Source organism: Acanthopagrus latus, chromosome 6 (genome assembly GCF_904848185.1).
Source record: "Acanthopagrus latus isolate v.2019 chromosome 6, fAcaLat1.1, whole genome shotgun sequence".
NCBI lineage: Eukaryota > Metazoa > Chordata > Actinopteri > Spariformes > Sparidae > Acanthopagrus > Acanthopagrus latus.
Window position 1 is genome coordinate 4,589,652 of NC_051044.1, and position 22,738 is coordinate 4,612,389.

General features: G+C 45.1%; 1 long non-coding RNA gene across 7 annotated transcripts in view; it reads right to left on the reverse strand.

Moving 5' to 3' along the window:
- The window catches only part of LOC119020529, a 154,716-nt gene that overhangs the window by 82,591 nt on the left and 49,387 nt on the right, over positions 1 to 22,738 (reverse strand). For 5 of the 7 annotated variants that reach the window (XR_005075352.1, XR_005075351.1, XR_005075353.1 and 2 more), the window contains 2 exons: positions 3,945 to 4,074; positions 3,636 to 3,800 (listed from right to left, as the gene is read on the reverse strand). This is a non-coding gene — a long non-coding RNA (uncharacterized LOC119020529). Of the gene's footprint in view, positions 1 to 3,635; positions 3,856 to 3,944; positions 4,075 to 22,738 lie in introns of all 7 variants that reach the window. The other 2 variants (XR_005075354.1, XR_005075355.1) reach the window with 2 other exon arrangements.

A 22,738-nucleotide genomic window follows, 5' to 3' on the forward strand; every position in this document is an offset into this window, starting at 1 on the left:
CCAAACCCTTCCCCATCTCCTCGTCTCCTCCCCCTCTCTCATCACAGGCACAGCGGGGGGGAAGATGAAGGAACAACATCTTTAATGAAACTTTCCCCCCAACCTGTGTAACACTTTGTGGCTTCTTAAGACGATACCTCTCAGCCTCCACCCATTCATAATTGACCTTTCAATCACTGCTCCGTCCCTCCACCTCATACTGCACGCAGACGTCTTGGTCTTTAAGCTCCTACTTTTAATTTCATGCCTTCACTTCAATATTTCTCAAGTTTTTTTCAGAATAAGATTACTTTGCCAGCGCTCACCCTGACCTCTCTCTCACTCCCACTTCAACATTATTGAATCTTGCCCCTCTGCCCTCCTCCTCCCCCCCTCTCATGCTATATTACTACACCCTATTATTACTGCCGTGTGGATACAGTGGGAGAAATCGGGGTGACCGTGCTGACATCCGTCTGGTTTCCCTCCAGGACAACAGCTTTTTGCTGACCGCTGGCTGATGGAGGGATGGAGGAGAGATTGAGAAAGAGAGAGAGAGACCCAGAGACGGGGTGAGTCTTTCATATGAATTATTAATAAAACTTGTGGAAAGGTGAATGGAAAGAAAAAGGTCAGAGAAGTACAGGAAAGAGGGAAAGAGGTGCCGGAGTTTGGACGAGACGTACAAAAGTAAGGAAGCAGAAAAGATGGACGGACGGAGAGGAAGACGAGAGCAAAAGGGGTGAAAAACGATAACTCGGATAAAGGAGGAACGAGACGCACAATAATAGAAAGACTGATAAACACAGGCAGAAAAGGAGATGAAGGGATGAAGGAGGAGACCTGGTGAGGGGAACATTAGAGATCTAACACTAAAGATGGCGGAGAGATAACTGGAAAAGTGTTTGGAAGGGAATGAAAGAGGATCAAAGTGGGAAAGGGAGAGATGGAGAGAGGTTTTGGAAAGCAAGGGGTGAAAGAGAGAAGAGGGTGAGGTTGAAAAGAGAGGCAGAAGTAGACAGAGAGAAAGAAAAAGGTGCAGAGAAGAGACGGAGGGATGACAGAAAAGAGCAGAGGCAGGGTGGAGGTAAAATCAAAGAGAGACAATTAGAACAGCAGAAAAGTAAAAAGAGAGAGAGAAAGATGCAGAAAAGGGATGGAGAGCAGAAGGAAAAAAGACAGGATGAGGGGTGAGAACAGAAGGAAAACAGTAGGCTTTCCTCATTTCTTCGTCTCCCTCTCTCTGAATCCATCCCTCCGTCGTGATGAAGGGAACGTGGCGAGCCGTCCCCTGTAAGCAGGCGCTGATAACTCGCTGCAATCTGTCACGGCACTCATTACTGTCTACCTCCAACGCTCCGGGACAGAGAGGGAGAGGGATGGAGGGATGACAAACGAGAGGAAAGGAAAGGAAAACAGGGAGAGGAGAGAAAGGGAGGATGTAATGAAATGTTGCAGAAAGATGAGGAAAGGGACGAGGAGAGTGAGGAAAGAACAAGTTGTGACCCCGTCCTCTTCCTCCCTCCTCATCTTTTCTTTTCCCTCATTCGTTTCTCTCTTTATCAGGCTGTTTTCTTCTTCTTCTTCTCTTTCTGCATCTCTCTTTTCTACTCTAACATCTCTACATCACTCACCCTCTCTGCATCCACCCATTGTTCTCCATCCCTCCCTCCATCCTCCCCTCCCTCACTGTCACTTCCCCCCCCCCCCCACCAGTCTTCTCATCCATCTCTTTTCCCTCGTTGTTTTCTCCACACTTCCTCTCCATCCAGTTCAAACCAGTCTGTGTGTAAACGGACCGGACCGGACCGGACCGGGCCTTGTGTTTTTCTCCCCCCGTTCTCGGCCTGAGCTGCAGCTGACGGTGTGCCATCCAGCAGCTCTGTTCCGGCTTTCAACACTCAGCAGAAGCCACAAGAGGAAAATCACGTCTCAGTGTGACGATGCCGCCCCCTATTGGTCCCCGAGAATACAGCAGCCCACAGCATGTAGTGCAGAGACCAGACGAGGAGACAAAGTGACGTTTCAACACACTGATTGGAGGATTTGTTTGACAACATTTATGAAACTGATCATTATTCAAGACGACATTTGGCGTTTTAACTGTCTTATTGTATTTATTTATTCAATTAATGTTTATTCGACTTTTTGTGCATGCATTTGTTTGAATGTTGGTTTGCTTTTTGCACTGTAGGTGTCATTAACTCACATGATAGAACCAAACTATTCTACTTCATCAAGCTTTTTAATCTGATGCACAATAAGGAACATCTGCATTTATAGTATCAATTCAAAATCCAGACAGTTTTGGTCGCTGTTAGTGGTCAAGATGAACATGTTCATACCAGTAACATGCATCTCAACACACCCACTGGATATCCTGAAGTGTTAGTGGCAACCAAGGCAGGTATTTGAAGCCAAATCATGATTGTTTCTAACCTTAACCAAGTGTGTTTTGTGCCTAAACTGAACCAGACCAGACCATAAGCTCAGCGTCGTCACAAGTTCACATCACGAACTGTAACGCCTCGACACGTTCTCGGTTTGCAGAAACAAACGTCCTGGGGAACTGGGTTGTAGTGAGAGAGGAGCAACAGTCTATAAAGTGATGGCGGCACACGTTTCAGTTTGAAAATATGAAAGACATTTAAAATCAGTCCAGACGCAGAGACAGGCTGGAAACAATTAGCGAAGAGAAAATTGCACAGAGAGCGAGAGGTTCCCTGTGCAGAGGGGAATTAATATGAGTTTCACTTCTACAGAAGTTTCTTCTCAAAATTCTCTGTCTGCTTTTATCTTCATCGAAGCAGCTTCGCAAACAACAACAACAACAACAACAACACAGATACAACTGAGAACCAGACAGCATCCAGCCTCAGGCCTTACACTTTGGTTATGGAAAAGAAAAGAAGACCCAGAATTAAAGATCAAAATGTAGTTCAAGAGACTGCAAGATTACGCTTTTGGTTACTTTGGTACCCCCCCATCCCTCGCAGCTACACACCTCCATTCCATACTTTGATACCCTGAGCTCCTCCTCCTCCTCCTCCTCCTCCTCCTCCTCCTCCTCCCATTCTCACTTTGGTTTTCATTGTTGTGAAGCCCTTACACATCAGTTCCAACTGGGTCAGATACGGGTGGGTGGGTGTGTGGGTGGGAGTGAGGAGAGGGAGCGTCTCTCTTTCAGCAACTCTTGTTGCCTTTGTGTCATATCAACTTGTTTATGTCAGCTGTCAGGGCTCTCATCCGACACGACAGCCCGGTGTAACGTGTTACCACACACAACAAAATAACAAACAGAGCTGATAAAGGAGAGAGGGGTGTGTGTGTGTGTATCCTCTATTTTTGTGAATCCAGAGCGGGGTGGAAAGCACAGTTGAATTTCACCAGGTAAATCCTGTACGATATGTCATGGAACATCCGGTCCATTGATCCACTTTCAAACCGGGACTTTTTCCCCATCATTTACGTACAGGCAGAGGAATAAAGGTGGAGACAGATGAAGAGATGACAGAGAGGTGGAGATGAACATTAAAGGAAACAATGAACATGAAGTCTGTTAGCAGAGGGAGAGAAGACCGGAGGGATTGTATGTGAACCGAGATGTAGAGAGGGATGGATATGAGTCGAGGTGCAAGAAGAATGAGGAATATAACCTGGGAGAGCCTGAGAGTGGTCTGTTCTGCAGCACCGTTGGATGAGCTCCTTTGCAGAATCCTGCAAGCTGGAGTTTTCTTTAAGCAGCCCGACAGCAGCAGCCATCCCACTGGTGAAACCGGCATGATGTCCCGTGATCCCGGCTCAAGGCTTCATCGCCTCACCTGAGACAGACGTAATGAAGACTCAACCCGAATGTATTTCCTGTTGCAGCGTTTGCTAATAAACAGCAGATATGAAATGAACACAACACAACAAGTCAACACTGCACTTCTTATAGATCAGGTAAATATTAAGAGACTTCTTACTATTACTGTGGTTCTTCCTATGCCTGTGACTTCTCGGAGGGACGTTTTTACTTTACTACCCGGTACGATCAGCCAAGGCATGCTGGGTAAGATGGCCGTCCTCTGGATGTGGGCAGCTCTGGCAAGACGGCTGGAAAATATGAGTTCAAGTGTAAGTTCGTGTTTTACTTCGAGCCCCATTTCTTGGTGATTTCTGTCTTTCTCGCTGATTATGTGTTTGATAAGTAGAGTCCTCTCTCAGCTTAGTCATTCCAATTCAATCTGTGAATATGTGCGCTGAAACTGAGCCGCGGTTTGAAGTCTCGGCGCCTCAGAAGGACGTTTTTCTTCTGTATTTCCAGCAGATTAGATGCTTTGAAGTACGTTGAAGCCAATACATGTTTTAAAAACTTTCAAGGCGAAAATCTTGACTTTTTCTTTTTTGAAGTCAAACTATTCAATGAACTCAAATAATCGTGACAGGCCTGGTGGGGGGGGGGCAGTTGAATCAAACCTCAAAAAACTATATTTCTACTAGGAAAACGCTTCGTCCAGACACACAGACGTTCCGTATTTGTGTGTCTGAATCACATTAAGTGAGTCAAATGTTGTTTTTGCAGGGAATTACTCCATCTGGTGTGACACATGACAAACATTCACACACTGGAAACAATGGAAAAGCGATATCATGCTATCGAGATTTTGTTTTCAGGGACAGGGACATTTTGTTGTATACTGAAACTACTGAAAACAAACAGATGATGCAGTTATCTAGTCATCTGATCTGCTCAATACTGCACAGGTACAACCCAACAAGAAAACTTCTCAAAACTTATCCAGAGAGGAACCAAGAACTGTGTTTCTATCTCTGCCCAACTTATTTCAACACACTAGAAACACAGAACGGACGGATGTTCAGAACACAAACGTAACACCACACCAAAAAAAAAAAACAAAACAGAAAAAACACACCAGCCACAAATACGCATGAATGGATTTAGTTAACGAGACAACTGTACTTCAGGAACAGGTGTCATCTGAAGCCTGACGCCGCGAGCGCCTCTCACCTCCTCTGTTCTGTCCTTCCCTTCCCCCCTTTCACTAATCCGTTCTCCTCTGCTCCTCTTCTTCCTTCCCTTGACTTATCTTCTGTGTCCTCTAACTGCTTCCTTCCCTCTCTCCTCTCCCGTCCTCTCGCTTCCTGTCATCCCACTCCATCCCTTTTTTCTCCTCATGGATTTTCTCCCACGGGAGACGGCAGCAGCTAATCCCAAAAAGCTGTTTTGAAAAGGCGGCAGAGAGGCGGCGGCCCTCCCCTTCAAAACAGACGAACACAAACCGAACACCAGCTCTCCTCTTCTTCTGCGTTTCTTTCACTCCTGCTTGATTGCAGACTTTTATCATCTATTTATCATCATCATCATCATCATCATCATCGCTTACCACCACTTCTGTTTGCTGGGGCGGCACTTTGGGAATCGCCGCTATGAGAAGCTGGACATTTAGCTCTGAGTGGGCAGAGGAAGCTCACTCAAGCCTGGAGCTATAACGAGGCCTTGTAATAAACAGATAACACTGCTCGATTCTTCACTGCTCCTCCGTCTCAACCAGCTAATTCTCCCTCTTATTTTTTTCTTATTTCACTCGCACTATCCGACTTGGCAAAACTGCTAATTTTCGTCTAAAAAAAGAAAAGCAAACGTCTCCCACGGCGGCGGAGAACAAAGCAGAAACAGGCCCCCGGCCTGCCTCGTGTTTCATGTTTTAATAAACTCATAAAAAGAAATATTTTGAATCCAACAACAGGGAGACATATTGCCTAACAGTGTATGAGAATCTGCTCGGCATGAAATTGTTAAATGTGCTCTAAATAAGGCGGCAATGAAACGTAAAAATGACTGGCTGGTATCGGCGGCGATGTGTTGGGAAGACGGAGGGAACGGCTCAGGCAGATTCTGGAGGAGATGATAAGGGGAATTGGTTGGGAGACGAGGAGAGGGGGGTCGAGGAAGGAGGCAGAATGAGGAGAGAGTGTAGAGGGAGAAAGATGGGAGGACAGCAAGGGTTGGAAAAGGGAAGGAGATTGGAGAGTGGAGGATGCAGGGAGAGCAAGAGAAGGAAAGGGAGAGTATTGAGGCAGGTGCTGAGGCAAGGATGAGGAAAACTGGGAGAATATTGGGGGGAAAAGTGTTGCAGAGAAGAAGAAGAGGGAAAGGGAAATGGCAAAATGACAAAAAAAAAAACAAAAAAAACAGGCAAGGAGAACACAGGAGCTTGGGGAGATGTGATCAGGTGAGAGAGGAACAATGGGGGGAGAGTGGGAGAATGGTACAAACAGGATTAGACGGGAGAAAAATAAGCAGAGACGAGATCCGGGGATGGAGAGGAGACGAGACGAGACGGGAGGAGGGAGGGAGGGAGGGAGGGAAAAAGTGAGGAGAAGGTGAGGAGGAGACGACATATAGGAGGATTGGAAGGAGAGTATATAGCGAGCACAATGGATTTGGATGGCAGAGTTAGAGACCTCCAAATCCCCTGAAGAAAACAACACAGTGAGGCAGAGAGAGACAGAGCCCTGCATGAGGGGAGATAGAGGTAAAGCACAGCGGCTCCTCACTCGCAGCCAGAAACCAGCCTACGTTCTCTGCACTCTCTCTGGCCCCCGAAACCGACAGTGTTACCCGGCGCTGCTTCCAAAAAGCGCACACCATGCAGCCGCTGCGTAATCCAAATTTCAAAGGCATGTAATTAGAGGAGTTAAATTGGGAGCGGGAACCGTCGCGTGTCATGCGAGGCGGGCGATTATTTAGAAAATGCCAAAATCGCCTCATGTTGCAAAGTCGCAAACCAGATTTTGCAGAGCACGACATTTCTATTACTGCTCTGACTGTGAAATCCAGGAAGACAAACACGTTGACTATATTTCCACACGTAACTCACACGTGTTTTCTATCAGCGTTAGTTTGTGGAATTACAATATGAAATTTATCTCCGGAACCCAACTGTGCAAACAGCCTCTACGAGGGGAAATTACCACTTAACTCTGTCAGTTTTATGACTTAAAAATGAGCCTTTGCGAGGCACCAAACTCATCAGAGAAGGTTGGTAGAGTACACCGCTGACGGATGACGTGTGTTGGGATTGTTATTCTGGGTACTGAGGGTTCCTGAAGTGTGCTTTGGGTCCCATTCATTTCATTCGAACTCAATCAACAGAACAAACGTCGGAAATGAATGTTTCTGCAAGCCACAGATAAGCTGAAACTTGACTTTGTTTTTTTTATGCGTCACTTTTATGTCGACACTGTGCTTGTGGTCCAGTTGGGTCTAGGCACAAAAAAAATAACTGGTTACGGCTCCCGTTTTAGTTTTAAATAACCTGGCACTTTCGTCAAAAACATCCAGTTGTTTTCACGCTTACAAAAGTCAAAACACTGTCCTGAATAGTGACCGTTCGTTTGGAGGCCTTCTCACATGAAACTCAGCTCATTAACATGTAAGGTGAATGTGATATGACACATACTGTAGAAACTGTAACACGGTGGCACAATCCAAGCATAGTTTCATGACATAAACTACGTGAAATTTATCAGGAAGCCATCTTATATGCATATCATTCGCTCAGCTGTGACACAGTCAGCGCAAGTGTTTTTCTTATATGGTCTGCAGCTGTGAAACATTTCAGTCCACTAATTGCTTGTATTACCGTAAAACTACCACAACTTGTTCATCAAGTCTCTACCAATAAGGAAAAAAACACATCAAGGCCATTAAAGTGCTGCACATGTTCTGATGATGCAGGATGACGATCATCCAAACTGTCCAGTCAACCAGTTTTCAGTCTGAATAGCTTGATGTTTTCTGTTTGTAGCTCCACACTGAACTGAACTACAGGCATTAACTCACCCTGAGAAAATCCCTGAAACAAAACTCTTAATAAACCCGTCACACAAAAGTGGCACATTTGATCCTGTGCTCTACTTTAAGCCTTCTTTAGCAGAGGAAATGTAGCTGCTTCCATGTTAAATCTCAAGAAATCCTTTGATTACTTGATGGGAAACCACAAGACCGCAGAGCTGCTACAACTGAGTGAAGAGAAATCTGGTTTAAAATCAAGACAATAAGATCGATCACGGGAATAAATTATGCACGAGTGTCCACGAAGGAGGTAATGAACAGATTGGATGGGAGGTGAAGTTATTTATTTGCTGTGCGTGAAGCTTAGAGTCACAGTGTTCTGGGTCACTTTCACATTACTTTACCTTCATTTCCAGTGAATACATAATGCATGAGTGTGTCTTGAGCTGGCGGTTGTGGGAGCCATCTCACTGTTTCTTTAACAGTCAGGAATAATCTGTTTATTGATTTACAGTTTAAACACATTTAGAGGCCATCGGGCTGTTAGAGCAACACTCTTTAATGTGCTTTGTAGCAACAGGAACACAAGGTATTAGATAAACGTATATTCTAGTGTATTTAAAGTAAAAACTGCTACACAGATTAATACATGTTAATAACTTGGATTCAACACTATGTCATGATGAATCAATGACACGAGGACCTTTGTTAAAGCAAAACTTGTTAAAGGCACTTTTAAGATTGACCGTATTTTTGTTTTCGGGTCAAACTCATTTTCAGCGGGAGTGTTAAGGGCATTTTTACGCTATTTTTAAAACAGTAAGAAGTCTCAACACAACATGAAACTTTGCTGGTAGCATCACCAGGGTCTCTACACATGAACACCAGCAGTAAGAACATTGTTTGTGTACACAGAGTTTACTAAGAAGAAAGTTTTTGAACTGACGTTGGCAGTAGCTTGTTCCGCTCGCCGCCGTCCTGCCAGAGAGAAATATCGATCTCCGAATGTGACGTAACATGGAGGACGTGGGACGGACAGATGTTTGGTGCCACGTCAGCAGTCCTGCAGATGTTGTGGAAGATGTCTGGAAGGCCGAGTTTGTCACTTCTTGACAGCTCAGGCCATTTTATGTTATGTGTTGTTAGTTCAGTTTTTTTGCTTCTGACTGTTTTGGACTGCTCTGCCTTAGCCTAGCCCTTGTTAACAGTTTGCCTGATCTGTTTGGATTTCCTGTGTACCGACATATTTATTTGGCAAGTAAAACTTTAAGAAGAGCCCTCAACTGTCCTCAGCTGTGCACAATTTCCTGGTAGGGATTATATGTTACATCTGTCCGGGGAACGCTTTGGGATCCCCCAGTAGGAGCTGGGAAGCATCGCTACATACCCTGCTGCCATCACGATCCAACCCCGGGTAAGTGGAAGAAAATCAGATGGATACATGGATAATCAGCAAACACACCTGTCAACAGAGGGGTGGCGTGTCTCTGGTGGGCTGTGTCGGGAAGTCTGAAGCTGCTCAAGCTCAAAGAATTTGCATTTTTAATGTAATATCTCATTTAAGAGATTTGACTAGACAGCACCTGACGAGGAGCTCCAGCACATGTCTGCAACTAACATGACTCCTCCCCAACTCTGACATTGTGTTGGAGCACACAGCCTCAGGGCCTGGAACACACAGCTATCAATCTGGCTCCACAAACACACACACACACACACACACACACACACACACACACACACACACACACACACACACACACACACACACACACACGCCACATACTTTTACACGTAACCCAGCGACACACACCAACCCTTGTATATAAAGACCACATGTTTTGTTTTTTTTTTAAGAGAAATATCTATTCATTCTCAGGTAGTCCACAGATATTGAGGTGGAAATGCGTGACAAAACACACACATGCGCGCACACTCACCAACACACACTTGGCTTACGGCAAATCTCATGCATATGAAGGAGTGTTGGCATGAGCAGCCCTGCGGGGGAATGTTAGCTCCTTATGCCCATGTCTCATTCTGATCCCCCGGGGAGCAAAGAGGACTGCCCAACACACACACACACACACACACACACACACACACACACACACACACAAACACAAACACAAACACACACAGAGAGAGAGAGAGAGAGAGAGAGAGAGGGCAGAGAGGAGAGAACACACAATCCTCAAGCTGCCCGGATGCCAAATGTGTTGATGGATTTATCTAGGAGTGAGGTACACACACGTTCATGTTTACACACACACACACACACACACACACAAGCAAGAGGCCATCACTGTCGAGTCATGGGACTAAAGCCCTGGCACCATTACCCAGAAGTCTGGGTCTGCCAGTACCCATCATCCCTTGCTTAAATCTTGAGCCCAGAAGGTGGGGAAAAAAAGATGGTGGGATGGAGGAGAGAGGAAAACAGAATGATAAAGCTAGAGGTGGACAGAGAGGGGAAAATGAAAACTTGTGCCCGAGGTTTAAAAAAGTAACAGCTAAAGAAAAAGAGGGAAGAAATGTACAGTGCAGCATGAAGTATTTACATAATTTTAGATTGCACAGGAATATTGCTCCTTGCTTGCATCCATTGCTTCTTTTTCGACAGGGAGCGCCGTGGTGTTCTCGCTGCGTAGTTGTTTTACACAGTAACACAATGTTAAAGAAAGACGTTAAAGTTTTCTTGTGCACCAATACGGCAAGTTGATCTTTTTTAGCACCTTTCAACGAGGAATTAATTCAAAGTACTTCAGATAAGATGTGAAATTAATTCTACAATTTGTAGAATATGGGCAGACTTCGAAGGCAGCTCCAGAGCACGGGCGGCAGCATATCACCTGAGAGACCGATCACAGTTGCTCTTTGCTGGCTATCATTGGCTGTAGCTAGCTACCGTTCGGTAATTAGCTCATGGCTCAGTTAGCCGTGGAGTCAGGGACCCCATAGTTAGCCACAGCAGTGACCTTGGATCACAGAGGGAGTCACCACGGGCAATAAGGCCCAGCTTAACTGGATTTGGCCGCCAGCCCCCAGACTGGACAACCGACTGGGATTGAACATAACCTCAAAGACGGACAGAGGTCAGTTTGAATACAGGGTGTACAGTACAGAGGCGATTTACAGCTGCTCTGACCAGGACTATGACTTCTGGAATGACAAGACACGGCTGGTGAGGACAAGATGTGATTAAGGAAAGAAAAACAAAGACTTAAGTGAGTTTATTTAGTTTTGCTCTAAACTAAAATTCTGACTAGCTACTGACACAAGCTGCCATGTTTGCCATGCTGGGAATGAGAATGTGTTGGTATTTGCCTTAAACCCTCCTCTTCCATGCTCAACTTTGTGCATGTGTCAGAGCAACAACATGGTTCGCTGATATGTTTACCGGTTCAGCCGCTAAAAACCAAACAACTGGCCATTTTTGGCAGGGAAACAGCATAATTTCTCTTTTCAACAACATCCAGGTAAGGCTCTTATTTTGCATCCTATGAATGTAACTGTTTTATAAATCATCTGTATTATTTACAGATTCTGTAACGACGACGTGTTCGCCGATATGAAAGTTGTAGCAAGGTGCGATCTGCAGGGCCAGCCAGCACAGCAAACATCCAGCGTTCTCCCAGGTATCATGGTTTTACTCAAAGTCTGCCCTGTGTTGCTGTGAGAATATCTCAGGCCCGCGCTGCTGCTTGGCACCGTTCTTAATCTCGGTGAGCAGACGTGCCAGCCAGAAGCATCCAATTCAAGGCCACTGCCACTGGTTCATCTGCTGCCTTGTAGCAAAACAGCCTGCCGGTCCGCGCGTTGCCTTTTTTTCCTGCCTCACCACCGGCGTTTGTTCATGTTTTCATTTACCCATTTTTCTTATAGACTACACTTCAGACAATCTAGTGTCCTAGATGTTATCAGAGTTGTTGTTTTTTTCATGTTGTTTACCAGCCTGTCACATCAAACTGTCTCGCCTGGCTATAGAAGTTCGCTTACAGTGTTATTTGTTGAACAGATGTCAGAGAAGACCTCCACAGATGTCTTAAAGTCGATGCATCACAGATCTGAGCCTGACTTTGGTTCTCACAACTCTGTCCTTGCTTCTTTGGTGAGACAAAGCTTGTGAGCTGTTAGTATTGTAGCAGTTTGGCAGTCCTTTAAGGGGCAACAGTCAACTAATCGTTCCAGTTCCAAATAGGAGACAAAGAGGTCGACAAATCATTAAGCCTTGAGGGGATCATGTGATTGGTCCGATGCATCCTCTAACCTGCATAGGTTGATGGCAAATCAGTGTAATTGCAGAGTGTTGCAGTGTAATAGTGGCAGCATACTAGAGGCTCATTGTAGGTTTAGGAAAGAGAACTACTTGGTCATGTTTGGGAATACGTTGTGGCCTGGGTGAACTATTTTTACTTAACTGTGTTAGTTACGTTAAGTAACGCAATCCCACCAAACTTGGGTACCTCAAGAGCCGGTTTTAACCTGAACTTAAATAAATATTCATACGATTCTTTGAGCACGTCTTGAATCGTAGACGTTTGTCCTTTCAGCTGCATTTGACGTTTTTACAACGAGGTTTCCAGCATTTCCGTCAATTTCCTGGGCTAAAATCAAGCTTTATTTTCAAGCCTAGGCTAAAATGAAGCCTTACCTTAATTTCATCCTATTTAGCCCGTCATGGATTGAAAACTGACATTTATAGAGAACTTTGGTCTCAGTTTGAACCATCTGCAGATTAATTTTGTACCCGCTCTGTCATGATCCATTACACTGAGGCACAATAAAAGATGAATAAACCCTTGCTTTTATCATCCCCACTAACATCTAGACTGTTAGCCTGGCGGGGGATCTGCGCTCTCTTCTATTTAGGAATAAATCCGCAACAAAATGACTGCAGAATGATAAATAGGACCGGGTTTTTGTCTATGTTCATTTGTTTTGCGGAGTCCAGTCAGAATATTAACATCGGCTGCCACATACTGATTTTAAATCAGTTTAAAAACAGTGGTTCCCATTCCCTCTCCCTGCACATGACAACACATAGACTTCACTTTGGCAGCCGCTGTGTTGTAAAATCTTGTGAGCGAACCTGGTTTGGTATCGAGTCGGTTTAGACATCTTTAACGACAAACAGTTCGCACACACGGCTCGCAAACGGAATCATAGGTGTTTTGTTGGGCGGCACCGTAGTGCTGCTGACAAAGAAAGACCACACATGCATAAACAGAATGACATGGGTCGGTGCAATGCTGATGTGCAATATGAAGACCAGAAGTGAAAGACAATTGCAAGATGAGCAGTGAGTTAACACAAAAATGAGTTGAAGAATTAAGCAGAGTTAAAGTAAATTACCCAACACAGGTAAGGTGATGTTGCCCGTTTCTTCCGTAACGTCGTATATCGATGTTGGTTACTAACGCAGCCCAAAGAAACAGTATCGGGGACGATCTTTTCAATCTCTGCCTGTTGGCTCTGAACAATCCAATGCACAGCATACAAGCACTCACACAACAGATGCTCGCATGTACTGAAGATGTGCATCACTATAAAGCAATAAAACAAACATTTCAGCCTTCTGAACCACACAAGGGCTCCATTAACACACACGGACTAACTTTTCCCGACTGTTTCCTGCGTTAATGCCGCCGCCATCAACTGTTTGCCAAACAACATTTAAATCAACATGTTCGAGGATCAAGAGGCAGTTAACTTAATGGTGTTGAGTACACACCTGCAAGCACTCGCAAAAACTGCAGGACGGCGTCGAGTGTGTCTACACAAACAGACGCACCGACACACACACACACACACACAAACACACACACGGCCCATGTGCATTGATCCGTGCACAGACTCCGGCAGTTAGCTTTCATTAAAAACAGATTTAATTACTCGGTATCTTAATTGAAATGACACAGAGCGACCCAGAGAAAGAAATACGGGCTGGAGAAGAGGAGCGAGAGTGACAAGACAAAAGCAGCAGAGAGCAACAGGGGAGAGGAGGCAGAGGAAACGACGGCGACTGTTTTAATTTGAAAGTAATATCTGTCTCATTAAATGCCCTCCTGATATTTCTGCTTGGGTTCGTCTGAAGACTCCCTGAAACCTGACTGGGATCATTACTGTGACAGCAGGCAGACACCGTGCACCGATTATGATCATGTTATCCCTGAATCATGAGCACTTACAGTTTCTCAGGTCACCGTTTGAAACGCTCTCACAAAGTTGGAGCTCAGACAGGTGGAGAAACTCAACACGCCACTGAAAGTTTCCTCTTTTCATTAATAAAACTCTGATCAGCACTTTGTTATCCTCTCAGGAACACGAGTGTCATTTTCAAGTGAACGTCGGAGCAGTGAGAGAACTCATTCTCACTCTTCTGTATAAAACTAGTTTACATTCGAACCAGGTCCAGCTGTGCATTTTGTACTAAAATGCTAAAGTATGATTGTGAACCTGTTTAACACTGCAGCTACCAAAAAAATATGATGTCTCTCCTCCTTTTGAGGAATCACTGCACAACTCCGCCTGGGAAAATGGCAACATCCCCGTCTGTGTTTCAAAGAGAATCTGACCCAGCGACAGTCTTCAAGAATAACTATAAATAAAAACCCAGAGTCCTGTTTGCTAATGTAGGTCATGGAGGAGTCACCGTTTGCAGGAAAGGAAGGGTATGATCATTGAGAGTTGTTCAGAAATGGAGAAAGTTCATAAAAAAGTCACTGAGAAGTTTGACTGACAGCCATTTTTCTCTTAGCTGTGATTGTTTTGTTTTTTTCAGAAGTCTTTCATTTACAGTTATGTCAACTCTGGAGAACTTTATATTTATGATATTCAGCGCTGTGGATTTAGACGCTATGTCTGACTCTGAAGAGCGAAAACAAAAAAAACAAAAACAAATGGCCTCCTGGTTAGTGACCCCTACTGTCATCAAGGAAAGAGCAGAGAAATAAAGAGCAGATTAGCATTTAAATGAGCGAGGGTGTCCGATCGCACACTCCTATCTCATTATCTTCTCCAGCAGGTGTGTGGAGCGTTTTCAGAGGGAGCCCGTCTCTTCAAAAAGGAAGCAGGAAGCTGAACAAAAACAAACGCTGCTCTTGCCAAGGAGGACTCCACAGCCAGAGAGAATGAGGCTACCAAGCACCGCCTGGCTTCAGCTCAACATTCCTGAAGTGTTTATCATGGAATTAAAATGAGGAAATGAACAGCAAATCAACCAACTGCACGTGTATATGGTGTACGGCAGATAAAGGGATATTTGTGATCAATTCTAGCAAGAACAGTCAGGTAAAAAACAATGATGCAGAAATGTCACAGTAGTGTTTGGAGTGCTCGGTAACGTCGAATCGAAGCCAAATTCTCATCTCAGATCTAAATTGGATGTTTGAAGTTGTACCGTCGTGTCGCCATGGGACGATAAGGATTTGGTTGATGTAGTAGAAGGTGCCGGACATTCAAAGTTTTGCTTTTGGGGCTCAAAACTATCTTTACTGAGACTTTACAGAGACGCATCAGAGTCGCGTGTATGTGATCTGTTCCTGGCCAGAAACTTAAGACGAAGTTTTTGTTGCTTTTCCAAAGAAATGAGCCGTTTTGCTCTGCGATGTTGCCAAAAAATGTTCGCAAACCGCAGAGACTTCTTGTCACAACATCATTCAAGTTTTAAGGTGGTTTTAGATATACTAATTATACGATTATGGGACTGTGAAGAACCTGGTAAATATGTGTTGTTGAAACTACATGGAACGTTGTGATTGGGGTTCAGTCTGAATGAACTTGGAAGATAGATTTTCTCCCTAAGATGTTTCCAAGATGAAACAAATTATAATGAAGGACCTAAAAAAGATTATCCTGGCTAAACTTATCTCTCTCCCACCAGTTCTCAAGTCACAAACACAGGAGAGAAAACAACTTAAATCCAGCTAAGAAAGTGGATCAGCAGAAGAAGAAAAAACATTCCTTCACTCGCCCTCAAGGCTTCTGTACCATTGAGAACTTAATAATGAATATTATATTCAGTTTTTGCCCCATCTACACATCATTAGTAGATATGTTGACAAAAATGATGTGGCCTGTTTGCAGAAAGTTCATCTCAACAAAAGAAGGATTCAGTTTTGCTCTCGGCCGGTATGTGAGCCCTGTGCACAGTTAACATCACTGTCTGATTCCAGTGAGGCGTGTTACACGTGTATGTGACAGGGAGGACTGAACTCATGTAAGGTATCTTCATTACGTCAGACTTTTGAGAAGGCGAAAAGTCTCGACCTTTGCTCTCTCTGCTGCCTTTCCACCAGACTGAGCCTGTGCACGTATCAAAATATCCCTCACAGAAAACTCTCCGTCTGCCCTGCATCAGTCTCCAGGGTTACAGAAAAAAAAAAAAAAAAACACTGGTGGAGGTCAGTTATTCATTATTTATCGGTCGATACCAATAATTCACAGAGCTGACACACACACACACACACACACACACAATCCATGTCTGTCTTTATCTCTCAGAGTCATAGGTACTGTGACCTCTGACCTCTCTGACTCTGTTAAAATGATCAGATCTCCCAATCACCACACACACACACACACACACACACACACACACACACACACACACACACAAGGACAGTATGATCGCGTACAGCCTTTGACATCTCCTGTCTCCATCAACGACTTTATCAGCTGACCCCATTCATTATGAAGCGACCCGCACAAATTATACGTTTCCACGCGAAGACATGTAATTACACACACGTCCTCAGTTCGTCCACGTTTATACCCGTCTCTGCATTTTAACTCCCCCGTTTTCTCTCTGATTTAATCAGGAAATGTCTTAACTACATCACCACCAAGCTGAATCTACAGCCTCGACAAAAACCAAACAAGATACCGTTTAAAATCTTGTCGGGGTCGTTTTGTGTCTGATTCCATCTTTGTGTGTGAGGACCCCCAGGGTCAGGCCTTTGCCACGGTAACAGATCTTTGTCATCCAGCCAACTGCCTGAAGGACCCCTTCATCTGTGCCAGGAACCATCATTCTAGTCAGGCATCCCAGCTGGCACCACGGGGGCTCCTCAGTCATGTAGCCTGGAGTGATGGGCCTCCTCCAAAGTTGACACATGCAGACACATACACACACCCATACACACTCATTTTGCAGGATCCCAAAGTGTTTCATGAATATGCAGAACTTCCTGTGTGTTCTGGGTCTGATCAAGGGGATCCTCAAACTTTGTGGCTGTGCAGGAGTGTCCTGATCAGATCCTCAAACTGCTTCAGTTGACTCCCTCTGACCTCTCGGATCTTCTTTCACCCTTCCCTAAACCAAGTGACCCACAAAGGATACCACATCCACTGACCTGCACTCAAGCCCCATCAGGATGTTTGTTGACTTCAGCTCAGCGTTTAACAGAATTTTAGCCATGAATCTGATTGGAAAACTACACAATCTGGGCTTAAATACAACACTCTTCAACTTGGATATTGGACTTCCTCGCAAGAAAACCCCAGAGAGTTTGGATGTGAAAGCCACACCTCCTCAAGATCGGAGCCCCCCCAGGGTTATTGTGAAGTATGCAGATGACGCCACCATCATCGGCAGTATCATAAATACACAGAACTTAACAGAGTTGATATTGGGAGAGAATAAAAAATCTTGCAGAGTTGTGCACAGAGAACAATCTGCTGCTCAACGTCAGATGATTTGAGAAAAAAGGTCAAAAAGGTTTCCTGGAATTGCCTGGAATGCCATAGTCATCCCACATCATCCCACATCACCACCCTGGGTGAAAAAGCAAAGAGGCCAAAGATAACATAGGAAGGCTAAATTCTGGAGCCGGATCCTGGTCAACTTTTGACCGGTTAGTGCACGGCCCAGGACACGGAGCCTCTGTAGCGGGAGATTAAAAACCACAAAGAACATCACTGGTGAAGTGAAGTGAGATGTCAGGACAGAGCTCGAGGGAAACTTAAAGACAACATCCACCCGAGCCGCAGCCTCTTCACCCTGCTGCCATCTGAAGTCAAAAGATACAAAAGTATCTGCTGCCGTATTACAGAGCAGCTTCATTCCTCCGGCTGTGAGACGCCTGAACTCATCGTCAACACTCCATTGTCTAAAATCAATGTGGCAGCACTCAAAGACTCATCACCATTTTGTTTTTGTTTTTTGAGTAAATCCACGTGTAGCTGCACATTTCCTCAATGAAATCTCCTACTCATCACTCCGTCACACTAAAAAATGATCTCTGACTGCGTCCACACACTTCACCTCTCAGCTGTCTCCTTCCCCATCCGAGTCAGTCACAACTCTTCACTCCCCCCCCCATGCCGTTTTTCCTCTACAATCTCTCCATTCACTGTTCTAATTAGCGCGTTCATTCCCAGAGACTCTGCCCCATACCTCCACACTGCTCGATGGGAGTTCTCCATGTTAAATAATGGATGAGTGCTAGTGAAGGACCTGTGTGTGTTTGTGTGTGTGTGTGTGTACGTAAACAACATCAACAAAGAGAGAAAGCCTGTGTTTTTTCTATATATGTGTGTGTGTGTGTGTGTGTGTGTGTGGGGACCTCAGGGACAGGCCTTTGCCACTGTAATAGATCATTGTCATCGAGCTCAGCGCCTGAAGGACCCCTTCATCCGAGCCAGGAACCAATCATTCTAGTCGGGCATCTCAACGGGCACCACGGGGGCCCTTTAGTCATTTAGCCCGGAGTAATGGGCCACGCGCACGCACCAAAACACACAAGGGCGCACGGGAAAAAAAGCACACAAACCCATGAAACACACATCTGTAGTGTACTCACACACAAATGATAACCGGTCACTTTTTTCCAGTTTAATGTCCCTGCATTGTTTTTTTGTTTTTTTTCTTTACCCGGAAAGCTGATTGTTAGACAAAGCGTTGGGAGCTCGAGAGGCAGGAGAGGAAAACGGAGCGCAGGCAAACAGGAGGTGAAAGCTTCATTAGGATGATCATTAAATATGGATAAACTCATTCCACAGATCAAAATAGAGACAGAGGAGCCGCGGCTGGAAAAACTGCGCTGGAGACGGCGGGTGGGGAGAGGAGGAGGAGGAGGAGGAGGAGGAGGAGGAGGAGGAGGGCGTGAGGAGAGTATTTTCGCAGCAAATCACTTGAGAGCTCACACGGAGGAATTTGCGCTCGCAGAAAATTCTTCCTGCATCTCGCTCCGTCTACATTCAAAGTCCCAGAAAAGATTTGTGCGAGTCAATATTTGAGGGGAAGCCGGAGCAGCTGCAAAACTGGTCTGTAACGTTTGCTTTCATTTCCCCCCCTTTTCGCGATGATGTTGTCTAGTTTAAATCTGAATGCAGCTCCTTGGATTTCCCGTCTCAACCTCGGAGATTGCTCGTGCATCACCGTAATGAGACGGTTTAATACACGTGCACTGGCAAACACACACACACCCACACACACGTACACACACACACAAAGAGGCTGTCTGAAAGCTTTTTGTCATGAGGAGGTGACTTTGGTCAGACTGTGTCCTGTCTGGATCTGGAAGGACACACTGTTATACCCAATGTCACACACACACACACACACACACACACACACACACACACACACACACACCTCTCTGTCTCTTAGTGTGTCTGGGCCAGCAGGACCGTGTCACCCCTGAATGACAATGACAAAACTGTGTCCTTCTGTCCAGCTCTCTTTCTTTTTATCTCTGCTTTTAAGTGTTTTCTAAACTGAAATGCAATCGTACCTACAACTGTGTTTTCAAAGACAGTTGCGAACATGCCCAAAATCGTTAAATGGATCCGAATGCGTTATTTAGCACAGTAGTGTTAGTTAAGTCTGGGGTAAGACCGTGGAATCCGAAATGCCGAAATCTGGCCCACACCAGACCCGTTCATCTGGTCCACATACCCAGTGGAATGATGGCCAAGATGTCAGCCAAGAATAAACCTAATAAACCAGAACGGGCCCAAACCTTGGCCACATCAACCTCTCGTGGTGGGCTGGATCTGGCCCCAACCTGGACCAGTTGCCCCCTTTGCTGCTCAAATCGATGTGGCCAAAAAGCACATTTGTATTGCCTGAGGAGGCGTTAGAATCTGTACAGTGAGCATCATCCTCTGTCTTAAGACCCTCGATTCGAATGAGGAAAAACATGCCACAGAGGAAAAAACAAAGATGGAAGAAAGTAAAAGCCACAGAGGAGGGATCCTTCACCCAGGATGGAGATGGAGATGTTGTATATACAGAACAGAAGAGGAAACATCAGAAGTATCAGTGTACAGAATATCTCATACAACACGAGATACTCACAAGGAAACATCTATTTTTTTTATTTTTATTTTTAGATTATCATAATGAAGGTAAACAAGGAGCACGGCCACTGTTAGATCTCGCTGCTGTCCAGCTGGAATGTTCTCAGTGGGACATTTTGGCTGCACATCCTTCTCCTCTGTCTCAACAAACATCAGGACACATCACCTCTGGACGTGGACTCGTAAAAACAGAGGGGCGGTATGGCCACGATCATTAAGTATTGTGACCGAAGACAAAAGCAAGGTCGCTCCCTGAAAGCAGAAAGTGAATCCTGGGAATAAATCTGAGAATCAGGGTGAATGAAAAAACTGAAAAAAAAAAAAAAAAAAAGGTCCGTTCTGTTTCTTTGAGCTCTGTGATGTAAACAAAGCTGAGTCCACCTGCAGCTCTGCGTCCTCTGTCTGCCTCCCTTCAGGTATTCCCTCTCCTCCACCCTTCCCTTTATCCCAGAGCGCTTTACCGTTTTCTCCCTCACTACAACCTCCTCCTCTCAAACATCCCTCTCTCCTCTTCTACCTCTGACTCTCCTTCTTTCCTCCCTGGCTTGATCCCTCCTTCCTCCTCCTCCTCCCTCCTTCCCATTAATCATCCCTCCTTCCTTTCATGTGACTCCCTCCCTTATTTTCATCTTTTCACTTCTGTCCTTCACATTTGTTCCTCCACCTTTTCCTCTTTTTTTAAAAAAAAAACTTTTCCTTTATTTTCTCTCTTCATCCATCCATCTTGTGCTCATCTTCATCACTGTCCTGTTCTGATGCCTGTCCATCCGTTTTTGTCATCCACCACGCGTCCCTCTTTAAGTGCTTTATAAATAAACTTGACTCCTCGTGTCTTTCTCCTCTCCTCTCTCCATCCCTCCTCCTCCTCCTCCTCTCTGACCTCTTGTCAGTCAGCTCTGTCCTCAGCCAGCTGGCTCGTCAGCACTAATGAAAATCCTTTACACTTTATTAACCAGGACTAATGAAGCACCCCACCACTCACAGTGTGTGTCTATCTGTGCGTGTGTGTCAGTGTGTGCATGTAATAGTGTCTACATCTCAGCTGAATGTGGAATTATTGTTTTCTGTGTGTGTGTGTGTGTGTGTGTGTGGGTGTGTGTGTGTGTGTGTGTGTGTTGAACCATAGCGTTATGTTTGTTTTTCAGAGTGTGTGAATGCGTTGTGTATTGGTCCATTGTTGTCCAACACTGACTGCTATGTTGGGGTGACACCTTGTCAGGATCTGATCACACTTGTATATGCAGACAGTCGAGTGGCGACAGAGAGTAACGATATATACATGTACAATATATACTGCAGGGGGGCTCAAATGTATTGCTCAAAGGTCCGTGTCAGAGGATCTCAAGTCTTGTATTCTTATCAAGTCTTATGTATTCTATACAGTTCAATAAAAAATGGTCAAACGTCCCATTTGAAAGTCTGTTTTTCTTCACAACCTTATTTTCTACAGCATGTGATTAATACAATAAATTCTCTGGCTCAGTTGTGTTTGAGGCTCTGCTAACCCACTGTAGCAGCCGGAGGTCGGAGTGGGCTGAGAGACGAGGAGAGCAGGTGACGAAGAATAAAATAATCAGAAGGAAGTCGATTTCGACAAAAAAAGTGGATGACACGATCATTAAAAGCGAATAGGGGGTGGATTTATTTGCAGGAAGAAAACGAGAAGATATTCCTCGTAATGCTCCGGTAATGGGCTCGTCAAACAAGTTTCCACTGAGCTCTATATATCGTCGACTGAAGCCTGTGTGTGTAACTATTCTGCGCCTTGTTCTTGAATTGGCAATTTTGGGAACCCTACAGACCCGTGCTTCGTTCTAAACAACAGCGCGGGAAACTGAAACGACAAGCAATTACAGAGAACAAGCAATTACTTGTGCTGAGTTCTCCTGTACACAAACAGCTTTACGAGATGTACACAGCATCAGTGATGAACACACATGATATTATACACACACACACACACACCAGTTCAGAGGGTGTTTGTGGAACAATGACGATCTGGCAGCTTCTTAAAGGTTATCAACATGATACGACTGAGGCCGTGTGTGTGTGTGTGTGTGTGTGTGTGCGGTTCAGATTGATGAGCAGTGTCAGGTCTCTGTCAGAGGTCTGCCTGTCAGTCTCTCTCTGGCATGGTCATACAAACACACACACACACACACACACTCGCGGTCTGACAGAATCTTGGCCGCTCTCAAACCGTCACCAGGCGCTGAGCCAGGTGGACGGAAACATGAAAAAGCTCTCCGGCCACCAGACGAGAGGGTTTTGACGAGGAGAGGGAGGAGTGGAGGGAAAAGCAGGATGGACAGAATGATTAAGTGTGATTGCACAGTGCTATCGGTTTTCTTTGGTCTTCACACTTACCTCTAGGCCTCCATTTTTGTGTGTTTACACCGAGGGGTATGATTTCCTAACTCTTGTTGGGATAGACTGAGGCGGCGATATGTTCGAGCTACATGTGTGCGTCCACAGTCTCAGTGTCGTCACAGGAAGCTACTCCGTCTGATGTCTGATGGGATTAACGACAGACTTCCATTGGCGTGTCTTTCCCAGATTTTAAAAATATTTTCAGCCAAGTTACTTTGGTCTTACTGAGCGCAGAGGAGTCGCGAGGTTACGGCACGTGACTCTTACTAATCCTACCGATAA